The 17,305-nt window shown below is 41.2% G+C and overlaps 1 protein-coding gene across 7 annotated transcripts in view; it reads right to left on the bottom strand.

Annotated features, from left to right (window-relative positions):
* The window catches only part of col8a1a (collagen, type VIII, alpha 1a), a 146,329-nt gene extending 129,679 nt beyond the window's left edge, over positions 1-16,650 (bottom strand). For 3 of the 7 annotated variants that reach the window (XM_059650233.1, XM_059650235.1, XM_059650231.1), the window contains exon 1: positions 16,571-16,650. The gene's annotated coding sequence lies outside the window, so the exon portion shown is untranslated. Of the gene's footprint in view, positions 1-15,514; positions 15,534-16,570 lie in introns of those variants that run through there. The other 4 variants (XM_048541435.2, XM_048541430.2, XM_048541437.1 and 1 more) reach the window with 3 other exon arrangements.
* Positions 16,651-17,305: the final 655 nt, after the last annotated feature.

Here is a 17,305-nt window from a genome sequence, read left to right as displayed (position 1 = left end):
CAGATTGAATTAGAGAACTCACAGGCTGGTATCCAGGAGAGGGACACCCTGGAAAACCCTTACATCAGGCTTGGAAGAGTTAAATTGCGGCTGTATCAAACAAACCAACTGTATCAAAATTCACACTGGAGTTCAACCTTAAGCCTGTGTCAGCTGCATGAAGAACCTATACAGGGGAAATTTTACAGATTAAAAAGAGAACAAGTTGTACAGTTATCAGAAGCAGCCGGTTCAGTTACCACCAATTGTAGGGGCAAAATTGGTTGCAAAAGATTCACCTAGATTGGCTCAATATTTAGATGAGAAAATGGCTGCCTAAGTGAAGTCCAGTGAAATATCCAGAAGGTTTAGGGACTATTAAAAAAGGAGCCAAAGCCACCTTGCAAGTTGACAAGGAAACAACTTCACCAGTGCATTTGCCCTATGTGCGCAGGAAAGGCAGAAATCAGAAGGCTGTAAAGTGAAGGAATTAGACCAGTCCAGTTTGCAGAATGGGCAGCACCAATCATACCGAATGTGAACCTGTCAGGTTGGTTCACATTTGTGGGGATTTTAAGCAAGCAGTAAACTGCTTCTTGCGGTTGAATAAAAGTCCAATCCTTTTTTTATTTTTTCGGTGAGACAACCTGGTGTTGTCCTTCACTCAGCTGCACAGGAGCCATGCGTACCTGCAGTTGGATGAGGATCCCCAGAAGTATGCATGCTACAATACCCATATGGACTTGTACCAATATACAAGACCGCTATTTGGGATATTGTCAGTCTGTTCCATTTTTTCAATGGACCATGGAGAACATTTCACAAGGGCTACCCAGCTTGCCATTTATCTGGATGATGTGCTTATAACTGGCAAGACCAAGAAGGAGCCCTTAGAACTTGGGCATTGGCTTCAGACATTTCTAAGGCGTACACCGGCTTAGAAAAGAAAAATGTGTTCCAAGCACCCCAGGTGGGCTACAACGGTCCAGTTGACTGTGTTACACCCGTTAGAAGATAAAGGAAGGGTGATCAAAGATGACCTGGCTCCCACATCTGTACTAGAACTTAGATCTTTCTCTAATAATTCACCAATCCAAGGAAAGTTCATGCGTAATCTGGCCTCCATCCTGGTACCCTTACATCTGCTATTGAAAAAGGGTCAACGTTGGACCTAAGACATAGCTTTAGGCTACGTGAAAAAGCAGGTTTTTGTCTTCTAAAAGGTGTAGGATTATTATGATCCCAAACAAGGTGTGGTGATGTGTGATGTCTCCCCTTATAGTATCAGCTAGGGTTGGTTCACAGATGGCCCAAAGAAAAGGAATGCTCATCCTTCCCAGATTTTGGCTGCTGCAGAGCACAGGTACATCTAGATAAAGAAGGAAGGTTTATTGGTCATCTTTGGTGTGAGAAAGTTCCACCAAATACACTTACAAATGTACCAATGTAATGGTAACAGGCCACAAAAAGCCTGCTAGGGCTACTCAAAAGAGGACAAGGCCACGCCACTCATAGCTTCTGGTCAAATTTTAGCAGTGGGCTCTCATTCTAGGTGTGTAGAATTAGACGTTGGAAGACTGTCCACAGGTTAATGGTGATGCCTGAGTCACCACTTGCTAGCAGAAACACGACCAATGGTGCTGCCACTGGGAGAATCCATTCTGGCTTTAAACTTTCTGGACACCCTTCCAGTCACCGCTGACAATTACAGGACTGTGCATGCAAAAGACAAAAAGATCTGGTCCTGGCAAAAAAACCTGCTACAGCTGGTGGTGAAGGGGGAGCAAAAGCACCATCACAACCAGAATCGAAACCTTTCTGGACCCAGTAAGGCCAGATTACCAAAAGAGACAGCAATTTATTGTGGGGAGCAAGAGAGATTGTCCTAAGCAAGGGTCACCGCCAGATACTGGCTGAACTCCTTCAGGAGTGTCCAAAATGAAGATGTTGGTGAGAAGTTATGACTGGTGGTCAGGATTGGACGCAAACATAGCTGTGCTGGTGAGGCACAGCCCAGAATGTCAACAAGGACAAAAAATAGATTACTACTGGAAGTTCCCCACATGCATGGAAATGACTAGGCGCACCTTAGACTCAATTGCACTGACTATATCAGCCCTTTCATGGGTTCAGTGTTCTTGGCCATTATGGATGCCCAGTCAGAGTGCTTGGACGTGCATAGAATTCAAACACACCAGGAAGATATTACAAAAAGATTCTTGCAGCTTTTCTAATACATGGACTCCCAGAAGTGTTGGTTATAGACAAATAAGCCATCATTTACCAGCAGGGAATTTGGCTATTTCCCAGAGTTGAATGGCATTCAGCACACAATGTCAGCTCCATACCATTCATGGTCTGATGGTATGGTAAAAAGAGCAATGCAAACTCCGAAGGCAGGCTTACAGAAACAACCTACAGCTTCACTCGAAATCAAACTGTCCTGGTTCCTATTTGATTACTGGATCACCCCCCATGCAACTACAGGGGGTAGCTCCAGCAGAGTTGCTAACAGGGAGGAGACTCTGCACCAGATTAAATCTGATCTACGAAAGTCACAGAAATGGCCCTGCATGGCTAAGAGATACACAGTCAGCGCAAGGTCAGATTCCATGACATACAAAGTTTGGGTAGGTGAGGCAGACCAGATCAAGCATGTGGATAACATGAAATCTGCGAACAGGGCAGGAGCAAAACATACTTGGCCCCTCAGAACAGCTAGAAAGACTGTCAGAACCCATGGGTTCTCCCCCTCCACCTAGCGACGGGGCCTCTCCGAAAACACCCCAGAAGAGGAGAAAGAACTGGCCTATATCCCAGATTTAGCAGGGAAGGGATAGAGTGACTGTGACGAGGTCAGCATGGTGGGCCTCAGAATAGGAGACCCCTAATTGGAGCTGTTAATCTGTCTCAATCAGGGAGCTCTGGCTGACAGGTATAAACAGGGGCGTCAGAAGTTTTCTTCATTCAGAGAGCTAGCTCTGAGAAAACCAGATCAGTATCAAGTACTATGCATGTGTAAATAAAAAGGATGTCGTGGTGATGACAAGTCAGCCTCTGTAGTGTTATTTCACATACGCTTGCAGAAGAGCAGGGCAAGGACGTCCTGATTTTCCAGAAAAATTTATTCAAGTCCCTTTGAGTTATGAATTACTACCATTAAATTAAATAGCTTAATAACTAACTTATATCTTAATCCTAATGATCACCCAATCGTTAGTCCCACTTTAAAGGCTAGCCCTTTTGGCTCTTGTGGGCCAGTGGCTGTGTGCCTGTCTCTAAGACAGAAGGTCTAGTTTCTAGTCTCGTTTGCCTCCCAAGGTGTGTCACAGCATGACCAAACAAGGTGATTGCCCTATGTTCAAAAGGTGATATCATCCTTCAGCTGCACCTTGGCAAGGGAGCCATGAATGGAGAACTTGAAAACATGATTTCTTTTCCCCCCTCTCAGACACATGATCATCAAAGTATTATAGTATTTGAAAATGTCTGAATTGAGACTTCCAGCAGTCAATCTTCACATTCATTTTATAGATAATATAATCCTTACAGTGCAGATAGATACCATTTGGCCCATTGAATCTGTACTAATCCTGTGGACAATATTCCCCCCACCCCCACCCCAGCTAAACCTGCTGGAAACAAGATCCTGAGCCAGGAGGAGCCCTGTGAAGTAACTGTCTTTTTTTTCTTTAAAAGAAAACTTTTGTTTTGTTTTTGGAAGCCAAGAGGAGCAGTAGCACTTCTCCAGATTCCACAAGGAAACTTTGGACCTTCCCTAATCCAGGCTACTTTCTCCTTCCCCCAGCTGGAATTCCCCCCGACCCCAGAAAATTTCAGAAACTGAACAATCACATCCCATAGGGAAGTTGGGAAGTGACATGCTGGTGAGTCCGAGTGGTCAAAAAGTCAGTTGAACCAGCCGCTACAATCCCGGCTAGAATTCCACCAGCTTGCCATGTTCAGACTCAATGATTGCAGTTGAAACATGTGCCATATCTTTAAGCTGTAGGGATGAGAACGCCATGTGATTGCAATCAAAAAATTGTGGGGAATCTTCAAGATCATTGGAATTTACAAGAGATATAATCTTAAAGATTGTCACTGTAATGTACATGTAGTGTAGCACATATATAATAATGCAATTTATTCCCCTCAGATCCCTTTTGCCTAGAAGGCCTGTCCATACTTAGTAGATTGCTATGACTGGCAGGCCACATCTACATGACTTAGATGCTCAGAGCAAGAGTTGTTCATTGGTAGATCTCTAATCAAGAGACAAGAGCCTTGTCTTGTTTATATTACAGGGATGCTGCCACTATTGTCTCTGCATTTAACCTTCAATGACTGCCAATGGAAATGCAGAATGATCAATCGCAAAGACCAATGTAAACTGAACAGAGATGGGGCTCAGGAAGAAAAATAATGTTTCAGCAATATGAAGACACATTTCAGCACTTACATTGTCACTCCGCAGACATGAATATGCTGGTGCAGAAGTCAGGGGAACGGTATTTGAGACCAGGAGACACATGTGGAGCAGTACACAAAAGAAGGTCTAGCGCTGTAGCTGGAGAATTTGGCACCAAGTTGCCATAAACTGCAGTCAGCATTACAAACAAAAAAAAAGGCTGAGTCACATATTGAAAGGAGAGAGACAGAGGCACACACAGAACCAAGTAACTTTACTAGCAAGACTGTTAAAACTGGCCTCAATAATATGGTCATAATTCTCAAATTCAAAACCAATTTTGGCCTTTAAAGGTCAAAATTCATTTATTTTCTTCTGTCAGACAAAAAGTTGGGTTAAGCATCTAAATTCTATATTATACGTGGTTGGAAATCTTCACTTGACAGTATTGTAATTACTATATTAATTTGGCAATTGCTATAGTTAGGATTGAGGGAGGTGAAAGAGGCTGGCACAGTGGGTGAGTACTGTTGCAGGTGGGGTGAGGGAAGTGATCGGTGTATCTCAAGTGCCTGAGAGGATTCTGGTGGTTATTAGACAGTATAACATTGCAAGCTTGGCCACCCATGGAAAGGTAAAAATCAAGATGATCCATGTGCTCCTTTCTAATAGTGATTGTGTAGTAACATTGGGCAGCACGGTGGCTCAGTGGTTAGCACTGTAGCCTCACAGCACCAGGGACCTGGGTTCGATTCCAGCCTCGGGTAACTGTCTGTGTAGAGTTTGCACATTCTCCCCGTGTCTGCATGGGTTTCTTCCAGGTGCCCCGGTTTCCTCCCACAGTCCAAAGATGTGCAGACTTGGTGGATCGGCCATGCTAAATTGCCCGTAGTGTTCAGGGGTGTGTGGGTTATAGGGGAATGGGTCTGGGTGGAATGCTTCAAGGTGTGGTGTGGACTTGTTGGGCCGAAGGGCCTGTTTCCACACTGTAGCGAACATAATCAAATCAAAGGAAAAATATATCTGAATTTTATGTTGTTCCCTAACTACCATCAAGCATGGCTAAAAATGTTCGGAAGGAGCCCAACCAGAACCCCAAAGGCTGCCCTGCAGCAAGTGACAGGAGCCATTTGCATGAGATAGCCACTGCTAGAACTACAGGTATTCCCAAATGCTGAGGAATGGGTAAGACTGCAGTCAAGGTTCTCAGTGTGGAGACCTCAAGGGGTCAGATTCAAGAGGTCAATGGGAAGGGACAAAAGATAGGCAACCTCCATTGGGTCCAGAGGGCTCACAAAGGAAGACCCTACCCCTTGCCCAATGCCAGAGCTTCCAGGTGTCCACAGTGCAGGTTACTGTCTACCACCTCAGGTAAAATACTAGTGACAGTGCATTAAGTTCCTTAATTGGATAATTTAATGGGTATATGCACTGGCTGATGCCTCCTTTGCTCCATCCCCAGACCATATTAATTTCTGAGTCAGAGGCAGCCTGATATTTCAATTTTCTCCATCTTCAAAGCCCCATTGTGGGCAAGCACAAAATCCAGCCCATAGAATAATTGTTCCCACATCAAGTATAGAGATGTTTCTATTGCAAAATTGTATGTTTAAAGGGATATTAAACGCTACTTAGCAAAACTAGCAAGGTTGTTGCTTGATTAAAAACTGCTACATGTTGATCATTTGGAATTTTGTATACTTGAGTGTTAAGGGAGCTGTATTTCAATTCCTTATTTGTTTTCATTATCTTGCTAGCATTTAGTTTCAGCCAAACATTCAGATACTGCATTATTTTCTTCAGAGGAGTTAATACACTTGCAAAATAATTCAAAGATATAATTCTGGAAATCAGGGAATAAATCAAACACTGCCATATCCAGTTCTGGTTTGGAATTTGATTTACTAGCTGTCCTTAAAGTAACATTAAAAGGGATTGTCAAGGTTGACAGTATAACCTATTCCAAAACCAATCCGCAGGCTCCTAAAATCAATTATTGGCGTATCCTTGAAGAATGTGTTCTATTTCACCTTTGTATGAAAGCAAAATCTGAATACTTGATGAGCCAGCATTATTAAAAGTGTGACAGAGAATTTGTATTGATGTGCACACTGGTTATTCCCAAATAGGTGGTTTCTTTCAACAGAAAGATTTAAATGCAGAAGTCCCTGGCAACATTACCCCATTAAATGGCCTACAGCTAACAGTGATAAAGATAGCATTGGGTATTTGATGTTCCCAAGCAATTTCATCATTGAAGCTGAACTTGGTTGAAATCTGTAATGGATTAGTCTGAAGAGATTTGATATTTGGAATTAGCTCCTTGCATCTGGTCTAAATATTTTAAAGTTAAATGTCAAGGATGATGATGACAACAACATCACTTCAATCAGCATAGATTTTTGCCTCAATATATGTAGTAACGGGGGGATTACATTGAATGAATAGGCTATTTTACCATGCCTTAACAGAGGAAATCCTGTTAGATCCTTACAGGCTTAAGATTACATGGATCTGGAACCTAAGTCACTACGACATAGCTCTTTCACATGTTCTGTAGCTATTTTTTAGTATAAAAGGTTAATTATACCTTTTATATCTCAAGGTATTTTACAGTACCTCTTGAACATTTAGCTGAATAGTTTACTCCTACTGAGTTCCTCACCTCCTCTGCCGCCCCCGCCCCCCCACTCCTCTATCACCAACAAGTATTTTTGACTTGCGGTATCAATCACCAACATTTTTAGCTCTTCATTACAGGATGTATAAACAGGGTTGGAGCGGAAAGACAACTCCTCTGCAGGCAAAAAAATTCTGAAGCTCAATTAAAAAGCTGATGTGCATCATCCATGAAGAAACTGCTTCTGAATCCAGATCTAGGAAGCTCCTGAATAACATTTTGCCCCCTAGGAGGAGTGCAAATTGACTCACTTCACCAAGTTTTTCAAAAAAGATAGTCTTTATTCTGCAGGGGATCTCAATCTTTCACAAAGGCTTCCTTCTCCATTGTTCTGTAAATTTTAAAGATGAATTCTGTCCTTTCTTGCACAGATGTCTTTCTTAAAGATAATATCATCACTCACTAATCATGGCTGAAAGCATTCTTCAGTGACTTTGTCAAAAGAAGTTTTTTCCTCCTTCATTATATAGTAGTCATCATGGTCCAGAGGACTATAGGGCTGCGCTCTCATTAGAGAAACAACTGGTGGCGAGTTTGACCTGAGAGTTACCACACCTCAGGCAAGGTCAAGAAGCAGCAGGATCTTCATGGTGATACCACATTGTCGGCATCGTTCTACATCACAAAACAGCTATACAGCCAACTTAGCTAACAGACTCCCCTCATTATTCATTATGTCAGTTGAGGGAGAACATTGGCCGTTGGTATGGAAGAATGAGAAATTCACTATAGACTTCTATTTAAGATTAAAGGCTTGATTACATCGTATAATTATAGTCACTGGCCAACTATCTGAGTTAGTTAGCTGACTCCAATTCTTGTGTAACTTTGATCTCAAAGTTCCTTTTTATGCCCAAATTGAAGTTCAGTGTCTCTTGAAACTTTATAATTTGATTTTGTGTTTTGCTGTGCTGCAAATGAACGGTTGGTGTGTTTCCATAGATTATTGGTAGGACTCCATTTCAGACTTCTGCTTTTTGTAGCTAAAAAAGAAGTTGGGTATGTTGGCTACGGGCATGATCCAATTAGATCTAAAAACTGATCTTTTTGCCTGGATTGCTGTTACTCAGCTCCTTGCCATTGTTGAACCATCATTTACATTTCTCCCAAGAAGAATGTCCCTTGGTCCTCCCTCACAACTGAGGACTGCAGTGGTCAGTTGGGAAATTCCATACTGCAAGATGAAATTTCCCCATACAGCCTATTGAAAATAGTCTTATGGTATTTCACACTGCTGACTAGGCAGATTAATGTTGGTGTGGAATTTGGATAAAGAAGAAATGGTGGAGTGCATTGCCCTTTTCCCCTTGTTGGTTGTCGTCTTCCCAGAAGATGAGTAGGGTTGCTTGTAAATTTCTTAAAACTAAAAGGTCTTTCTTCAACAGTAAAAATTCTTTCAGGGCATCACTACAATCTGATCTCGTACAAAGATCCTGTTTCAAGTTTCTACAATAGTAATAATCCACAAGGTGGTACAACTTCATTATATAAAACAAAACACTAATTTTTCTTGATTATGTTGATTAGAATTTGCCACTCAGATGGGATTTAGTTTTAAACAGAGAAGTAACTAAAGCTTTAGAATCCTACGTATTTTGGAGTTTTTCCTACTATGTAATGTCTGGAAAGAATGGCAATGACATTGCTGACAATAATGAAAACCTTATTCCAAATTTTATATAAAGACCAGTAGGAAAGCACAATGTCCACTAAATCAACTGTGTCATTGTATGCAAAAACAACCTGGTCAATGCCCTTTGTATTCTCAGGAGGTCCTGTTTAAAAAAAAGTTTCACTTCCTCACTTAAATTTACTATATTGGCTCCAGTGACCAAAATGCTTCCTTTGCTTCTTGCACTTTTTCAGATGTACCACATACCTCTGATCCAAATGCATAGGTTTCTTCTCCTCTTGCACGGTTATACTTTTTCAAAAAGCTGGCTTGCAGGAATTTACTGTGACCGACTGACCTTCACAAGTTGCTTGCCATATAATCTCCCATAGGCTCACCCCAACCAAGCTTTTTCGTCTTTTGAATAAGTCAGCTATCCCTCTTCACAGTGCAGCGCCTGGGCAGGTTGTGAAGATGGCCATTTAGAGTTTCATGTTGCCATGTTCCCTCCTCAGTATTTTCCACCACTTTTGGGTTCAGATTGGCAGATTGGCCTCATCACTTACCCATGAAATTTTACACTCACTCGGTTTAAATACATAGACCATTCCAAATGGCAGCACTTAAAAGCCATTTCCTTCCATTCTGTGCATCTCGTCATGGCCACTCCTTTGTTAGTGATGTTCAGCATTGTTAACACTGATTTGCAGAACTATACTGATAGCTCTTTAAAAATCTTTACAGATAATTTTATTTTACGCTGTCCTGCTTTTATTTTTAAACCCTCCTTCTCCCACTTTCCATGGTTAGCAATTTCTGCTAAACAATAGAGTTTATTTCTACCCTAAAATTAATCAGTTCAAATGTCTCCCTCTAGGGAATCATCTTGCCAGAATCCTTTCATTACAAAGTTAAAAACTCAAATTTTCTAGCAGCCGTAGTAGGTAGTTATTTCAATTTTGACAGTGTGTTCTGCATATGAGACTGCCTCAGGCATATCTACGGTATACTCCATTCACATAGATGGGCTAAGTTCAAGCTGTATGCATTTTAACGCTGAGAACTTGACAGGCTCTGACAGCAACTGTGAGCTGTTAGCCTCCAACAATTCTGAGCTGAGGGAATATCATCTCATAACAGAAAAGAATATCTCAGGAATGCTAGTACTTGTCATAAATCATTATAAAGAAAGAGTCAGCTAGAAACAACTAAGAAGAGTTATCCATGCATCTGCAGGTCTCATCTGATTTGCCCAGGATGTATGGGAATGGTTTTGGACATTAACAAATTGCCTGTCTGAGGCATGGGTAATCAGTCTGAACACAGTAGCTGAAGCGTTAACTCAAAACTAATCCAATGATTAATTAGTAAATGAGAATAAAAACTGTACATTGTGCCAAGTGGTGTAAAATTGAGAAAATAAAAATCTTTAGCATTCCTTACTGACGGTCTCAGTAGGAAAGTCTGAATCATGCCAATTACAGAAGCCAAAAGGAATAGTGAGAGCAGGAAACATACTGAAACAAGATGGGATTACAGAAAGGAGCAGCAGTGATCAGTGTATATTTAGTCTTGGGATGAGCAATTGATTACACCTTGTCTGAATAAATCAAAAAGTCCAAATTTTTGAATTGCCTGAATGGAACTCATAAATAATGGAGGACACTGTGTAGACCACCAGGAATTCAGCTGCGTATGGTACTGTTTTCATTACACCACTGGGGATCAGGTACATATCTCCTGCACTAGACCACCCTGACTTCAAAACATACCCTCATCCCTAAAAACATACATAACACTAAACGTAAACACATTCTGTTCCCACATTGGACATGGAGGTCAATGGTAACAAGGCCATTAAACTGCTTCCTCTAAAACAGCGTTATCAGAAATCACCATGAAAAGCTGACAAAAGATCCAATAGCACGGGGTAAATAGTTGAGAAACCATCTGTGCTACAACTGTATTCAGGTTAGAAGTAGGTGCAGTTGTTGGAGGCATGAAGAACTTTTGGTTCTACAGAGAATGTACTGCACATAGATTTCAGTGAATAATGTGTCATACTGTACCTCAACACAAACAAAGTCTTCAAAAAAAAGAAAAAGCCTGACCATCAACAAAGTGAAGTACAATTGATATTGAACTACGGAAAACCTGGATAGTTTGAAAGTAATATTCCAATTTGGCCCCTTCATGTTTGTCTTAGCATTTCGAAATTAATTCCTGACACATGGACACAGAGTCAAGTCATCCTCATAGTTAAAAACAAAATCAGAATGTCTGAAATACTCAGCAGGTCTGGCATTGTCTGGAGAGACAGAAAGGATACTTTGCATAGCTGATGTTTCAGAAATCCGTTACCTTGCTCATCCCAAAAACTGGGATTATAACATGCACGCTCAATTCATGCTATTATTTGATAAACCTCTTCCCCAATAAGAGATCAGCAAGAAGTAGCCCAAATACCTTAAATTATGTAATTCATTAAAATCTATAAATTCCTGGGTCAGCTGATCATGATATTCACGTACATTCTTTTCTAGATAATTCTCAATACTCTATTAGTTTGTCAATTAAATCCACATAACCTGTTAGCTGTGTATTATTTCCCACATTATATAGTGTCTCCTTCTGTTAGCAGGGAGACAGCAGTTAGGTTATCTCACTGCCCAATGTTAACGTGGGCCTGTTGATAGGGCCCAATAAGCTCGGGTATTTCTGACTGGTTCTTTACAAGATTGGCGGGGGGTGGGTGTGGGGGGGGGGATGGAATAAGAAGGAAAAGAACCATAGGGTTCTATGTGCAAGTCAAAAAAGGCAGCCAATTGCTATATTAGTTGGTGAAATCCCATGCAGTGCAGGAAGGGAATTTCCTAAGAAAAAGGGATTCAACTATTAACGTTTGCCTGAAGTGCAACATTCGTGGTCACCACTGCCTCTGAAACCTCATAGGCAATTTCCCTAGCCTGATTTAGAGTGTTCAATTTGGCAAGGATATCTATTGATAACCCACACTTTTGCTGCTAAGTTTTCAGTAAGTCCACAGCCTCTATAACTGAGCTATTTTGCCACCAGGATGGATAGCCTAAAGTCAAATTCTGCTTCCGAACTGAAATTACAGAGAGAAATTCACCAACAACATGCCTGATGTGATCGTATATTTGATTTTTCAGTGACTTTAAGAGTAGCATACAGGTTCGCATTTGTTATCTATGATTGGATCAGGAACTGCAAGACAAAAAAATCTATCAAGAAGTGAAAATCTGACAAAAGAAAGTGTAATGTCAACAAGCATTTTGTACGGTGAATTTATGAAAGAGCCATTTTGTTATCACTTGGTCAGTACCATGATTGGATTTTAAAAAGGTGCCTAGGGGACGCGATGGTATTATTGCTGGATTGTTAATCCAGAGACCCCGAAAATGTTCTGTGGACCTGGGTTCGAATCCGGCCATGGCAGATGCTGAAATTTGAATTCAATAATAAAAATATGGAATTAAAAATCTAATGATGACCATGAATCCATTGCTGATTGTTGGAAAAACCCATCTGGTTCACTAATGTCCTTTAGGGAAGGAAACTGCCATCCTTACCTGGTCTGGCCTACATGTGACTCCAGACCCACAGCAATGTGGTTGACTCTCAACTGCCTCTGGATAATTAAGGATGGACAATAAATGCTGCCTGGCCAGTGATACCCTCATCCGGTGAATGAATAAAGATAAAAAAACAGAACTGAACTAAAATGTTGTCTCATCCAATTGATTGGATAATATTTTCCACACTGTTTCACTGTAATCTTAATGAACATTCTACTTCAATCATTAACAGTTTAACTTATTATCTGCTGCATAAAATACTTCCTTCACAGTCAAAGCATTAATCTCAGTTGCCCAATCAGAAAATAGAATCAGAGCCATACAGCGTGGAAACCAGTCCTTAGGTCAATGTTCGGCCATGTTCCTAAACCAAATTGGTCCAACCTGGTTGCACTTGGCCTATATCCCTCCTAAATTTTCCTTTCATGTACTTAGCCAAAACATCTCTTAAACGTTGCAATTATGCCCGCATCCACCACTTCCTTGAGCAGTTCAATTCTACACACTAATGTCTCTGAAAAAGTTGCCTCTCGTCTTTCTTCTTTCTCCTCTCAAATTAAAAATATGGCAATAAAAACGTGAGGCTGGACGAACACAGCAGGCCAAGCAGCATCTTGGCCTGCTGTGTTCGTCCAGCCTCACGTTTTTATTGTCTTGGATTCTCCAGCATCTGCAGTTCCCATTATCTCTTTAAAATATGGCCCCTAGTTTTGAACCATTCCACCCTGCCCCTCCTCCCCCAAGCAACCGGAGGGAAAAGACCCTGGTCATTCACCTTATCCATGTCCCTCATGATTTTATAAACCTTAATAGAGGTCACCCCTCAACCTCCAATGCTCCAGCATGAAAAAAATAATCCCAAGCCTTTGCAGTTTATGTCAAACCGTCCATTCCCAAAATATCATGAAAGATATATCACTGCCCAATCCTAAAGTCTCACCAAAGATGTATTGCACAAATTTCCTTGGTTTTTAAAATGTCTTCAGCCACTTTAATTCATTCATTCATTGGATGTGGATGCCACTGGATAGGTCAGCATTTATTGCCGGAACTAATTGTTAAGAGTAAACAACATTGCTGTGCGTCTAGAGTCACTTGTAGACCAGACCAGGCAAGGGTGGCAGTTTCTTTCCTGAAGCTCGCTGGTGAACTACATGGGCTTCCCTCCCCCTGCAACAATCAATGGTTTCATGGTCATCATTAGGCTCAATTCCAGATTTTTTTAAAAATTGAATTCAAATTCCACTTTTTGCCACAGCAGCACTCAAATCCACAGAATAAATACAGATATTCAATGGTTACTGCCGAAGACTAAGAGGATTTTTTTTGTTGTTTTAAGCTGAGACTCTGCTGCTAGCTGTAAGCATTCCCAAATTGCTATTTGCGGTTTTTAACAGGAAGCTCTTAGGTAGGAGATTGACAGCAAAATTGGTCAAAAGATAACAATGGTACCTTTACCTGATTAGATTAGAAGCAAATGTTGCAAGTTATTTGACAAGGTGGCTGGACGAGCTTCCCACCCACAAGGGCAGTCAGTTGGGAGATGACTAGTTCATTGGAAGTTCAGCCCCAGAGTGACAAGCCGCTGAGAGTGGACAAATTTGCCTAATTGCAAGACTGCAGCCCACCTACCACCCAATCAAAATGGAGTCCTGCCCCCAGACTTGCTAACCAAAGTCACAGCGCTAGAGCTGTTGGGACAACAAGTCAAGTAGGCCCATGAGGAGGTCTGATTTAAGCAAGGCCAAGGTCTTGGTTCAGGGAGGATTTGGAAGTTTTAAGGTGGTAGGTTGGACATAGACAATAGGAAGGAAAAGTTGCCACTATCTTCAGAGGAAGGGTCACTGATGGATAAAGGATAACTGCTAAAGACCCACTTCCTGACTGCTGTTTTATAAAAGGTGACTCTAAAGGGAAGCATCGCATTCCCATCCATCTGCCAACAGGAACCATATTTTGGTGCTGGCAACACAATGATCATTATACAGGTCCTTTTTCTTTCAGACAAGGACACGGTGGACAGGCTGTTGATTTTGGGGAGGAGAATATGGAAATGCTAGCCACCCCTGCTATTGGAAAATAAACTGCTTCAAAAAAGGAGTTGCACAAGAATAATAAAGTATTTAAATCTCTATTCCACAGAGTAGGAGGCATCATAAAAACCCTTGTTATGCCTAGAGCTGTCTCCACGGTTTGCTGGAGGTTATCTTCATATGACCTTCCTGTTTTCATAATTTGCACAATGATCTTCCCTCATGCAACCCAGATGAAGTCATCATTACAATAGATTGATTTCCCAGACCAACTGGAAAGCGAACATCCAAATGGATTATTTTCAACTATCTTCCACCAACCCCATTCCTGGTACAGGACAATGATTAAGCCACTTTTGGAATACCGTGTGCAATTCTGGTCTTCCTGCTATAGGGAAGATGTTGTGAAACTTGAAAGGGTTCAGAAAAGATCTACAAGGGTGTTGCCAGGATCAAAGGGTTTGAACTGTATGGAAGAGGCAGAATAGGCTGAGACTATTCTCCCTGGAGCATTGGAGGCTGAGGGGTGATCTTATAGATGTTTATAAAATCATGACAGGCACGGATAGGGTAAATAAACATGGTCTTTTCCCCAGAGTGGGGGTGGGGGGGGTAAAGAGAAGGAGTCCCAAACCAGAGGGCACAGGTTTAAGGTGAGAGGGGAAAGATTTAGCAGGGACCTAAGCAGCAACTTTTTCTGGTGTACTGCATATATGGAATGAGCTACCAGAGGAAGTGGTGGTGCTAATACAATTACATTTAAAAAGGCATTTGGATGAGTATATGAATAAGAAGGGTTTGAGAGGGATTTGGGCCAAATGATGCTAGATTATTTTAGGAAATCTGGTCCGGATGGACAAATTGGACCGAAGAGTCTGTTTCGCTGCTGTCTTTGATGACTTAAAAATCAATTAGCAGGCTCTTGTCTGTAATGGTAATATCCCTAACACTGGGCCAGGGTGCACAAGCTCAGGTCTCATTTCCGCTGCCAATATCTCGTAACATCTGTAAACGTTGGTTAAAAATACAATTTTCATTGAACACCTTCAATTTTGACAACTTTTTAAACGGCAGTTAAAAGAAGTGTTTCCCAAAGGTTGAAGATTAATCTTTCATTTTTAAATAGAATTCCAGACAAACTTGGAAGGTTAACAACTGTAGTGAAGTTTTTCAACTCAATTTTACCTCTCAGTCGCTCACCTTGTTTCTGCGATTTGGTGAGTAAAGGCTTGAGTTCCCACCGCAGATGTTATGGTTTAGCCGCAAAATTCCTGAGGAAATTGACTTTTCCCTAAAGAAATGCCACTGAGGGGAGACCACACTGAAGTTTCAAATTCTGCACCTTCATAAAAGGGCCTTTGTTTAAACACTTAATAGAAAAAGGAATGGGGGAGGGAGATTGGAAGAGGTTCACAAGGTTAAATTAGAAGACGCAGGGTACCACATTGCCTGGATTAATTAGCCTCTGCTGACCTTTCAGTGTAATTTGTTGCATCTCCTCGCACAAGTATCTCTGCCAGGTAAGCAAGACAATTAAATAAAGCCAAAGATTTTTTTTCCATGCTTGTCCGAGTATACATCACAGCACATGGTAAGAAGACACTCTAACATCTGGATCTATGTACAGAATTCTGACTGAAAAATACTGTTACACAGCAGGGAACTCACAGATTATAGAACTCTACCTCAAATTATAATTTTTAGAAGTCTCTAGTTGCAAAGTTGTTAACAGTTGCCTTTCTACCAGTGTTAAAACTGCACTGCATAGCAATCTGCTTCAGTTAAAATAAACTTTTTTTTATAAAAACAGAAAGGGAGATATTTTTGTGAAAGATTTCCAAGTACTTCCCTATCCTTCTCATTTCCAGTCAGCATTCTTATATCAGTGTCTGACTATTTTGTAATACTCTGACATATTTGCACTTCAGGTAAGCTGACAGTAATGTCCGTAAAACTAATTGCTGGGGGGAGGGGGGGGGGGGGAGGTGGGGGGAAGTAAGCCTTTCTCTCTTTGGAGGAAAGTGTCTAACTTAGAGTTCCTCCCCTCTCCCGATCTCTCGGGTGTAGACGCATACAATGCAGACAAAACACACATTACCTGAGGTCAATTCACCTTTTAAAATCATTCAGTAACAAGTAGAAATAACCGGAACAATGACTTCAGACAAAATCCCTGGCGGAACTAGTTTTAACAGCTGGCGATCGGATCATTAACAACTTAAAACAGCAGTGTTTAAGTGACAGCAAAACTCTTACCTTAGGCTGTGCGTGATGCGAGGAAAGATGCTCACTACAGCAACGAACTGGGAAAATGCCCTGCTCGGCCCCTGCCAGCAATTTATTTGGCTTATATGCGCAAATGGGAGGAGCCGTTCACCAGCAGGAGGTGGGGAATCGAGAAGGCAGACGAGTAGTTTGACGGGCATACTGAAAACATATAGAACCTGTACTTTTTGGAGAGAGAGAGAGACAGAAAAGAGCTAAAGGTACAGAAGAGCTAAGAGAGCGGGAAAGAAATGAGGAGGAACGTTTCTGTGTAAAAAATAAATGCATTACGCTGTTGATTGATTTGGAAGCACTTTGTTCTTATGAACACAAATGTTCCTTTGCTCCCTCCCATGCTTTGCCACAACCGATTCAAGCAGTCCCGTTATATTTTTTGTTCAACGAACAGCTGCAGATTTTACATGCTTGCGTCCGTTCGATTCGTAACTGCTATGGAAATAATAGTGTAACGAAAATGAAGTAAAATACTATTGAAACATTTTCATCCAAAAGTTAAAACAAAATAGGCTGTCTCTGTCTCATGGAATCAAAATGAAATAAACAATAGTATTTAATGGAAATATGTTTATCGGTGAATGAACTAACGATTCAATGAAGCACCGTATACCTGTGACAACAATGGAACCACAATGGGTGCTATGATTTGATGTACTTAAAGTATCGTAATAGTGTTATTTTTACGCACATTTACGAAATTAATTATTC

The sequence above is a fragment of the Stegostoma tigrinum genome, chromosome 12 (genome assembly GCF_030684315.1).
Source record: "Stegostoma tigrinum isolate sSteTig4 chromosome 12, sSteTig4.hap1, whole genome shotgun sequence".
Lineage (NCBI taxonomy): Eukaryota > Metazoa > Chordata > Chondrichthyes > Orectolobiformes > Stegostomatidae > Stegostoma > Stegostoma tigrinum.
This window is presented reverse-complemented; position numbering and strand designations above follow the sequence as displayed.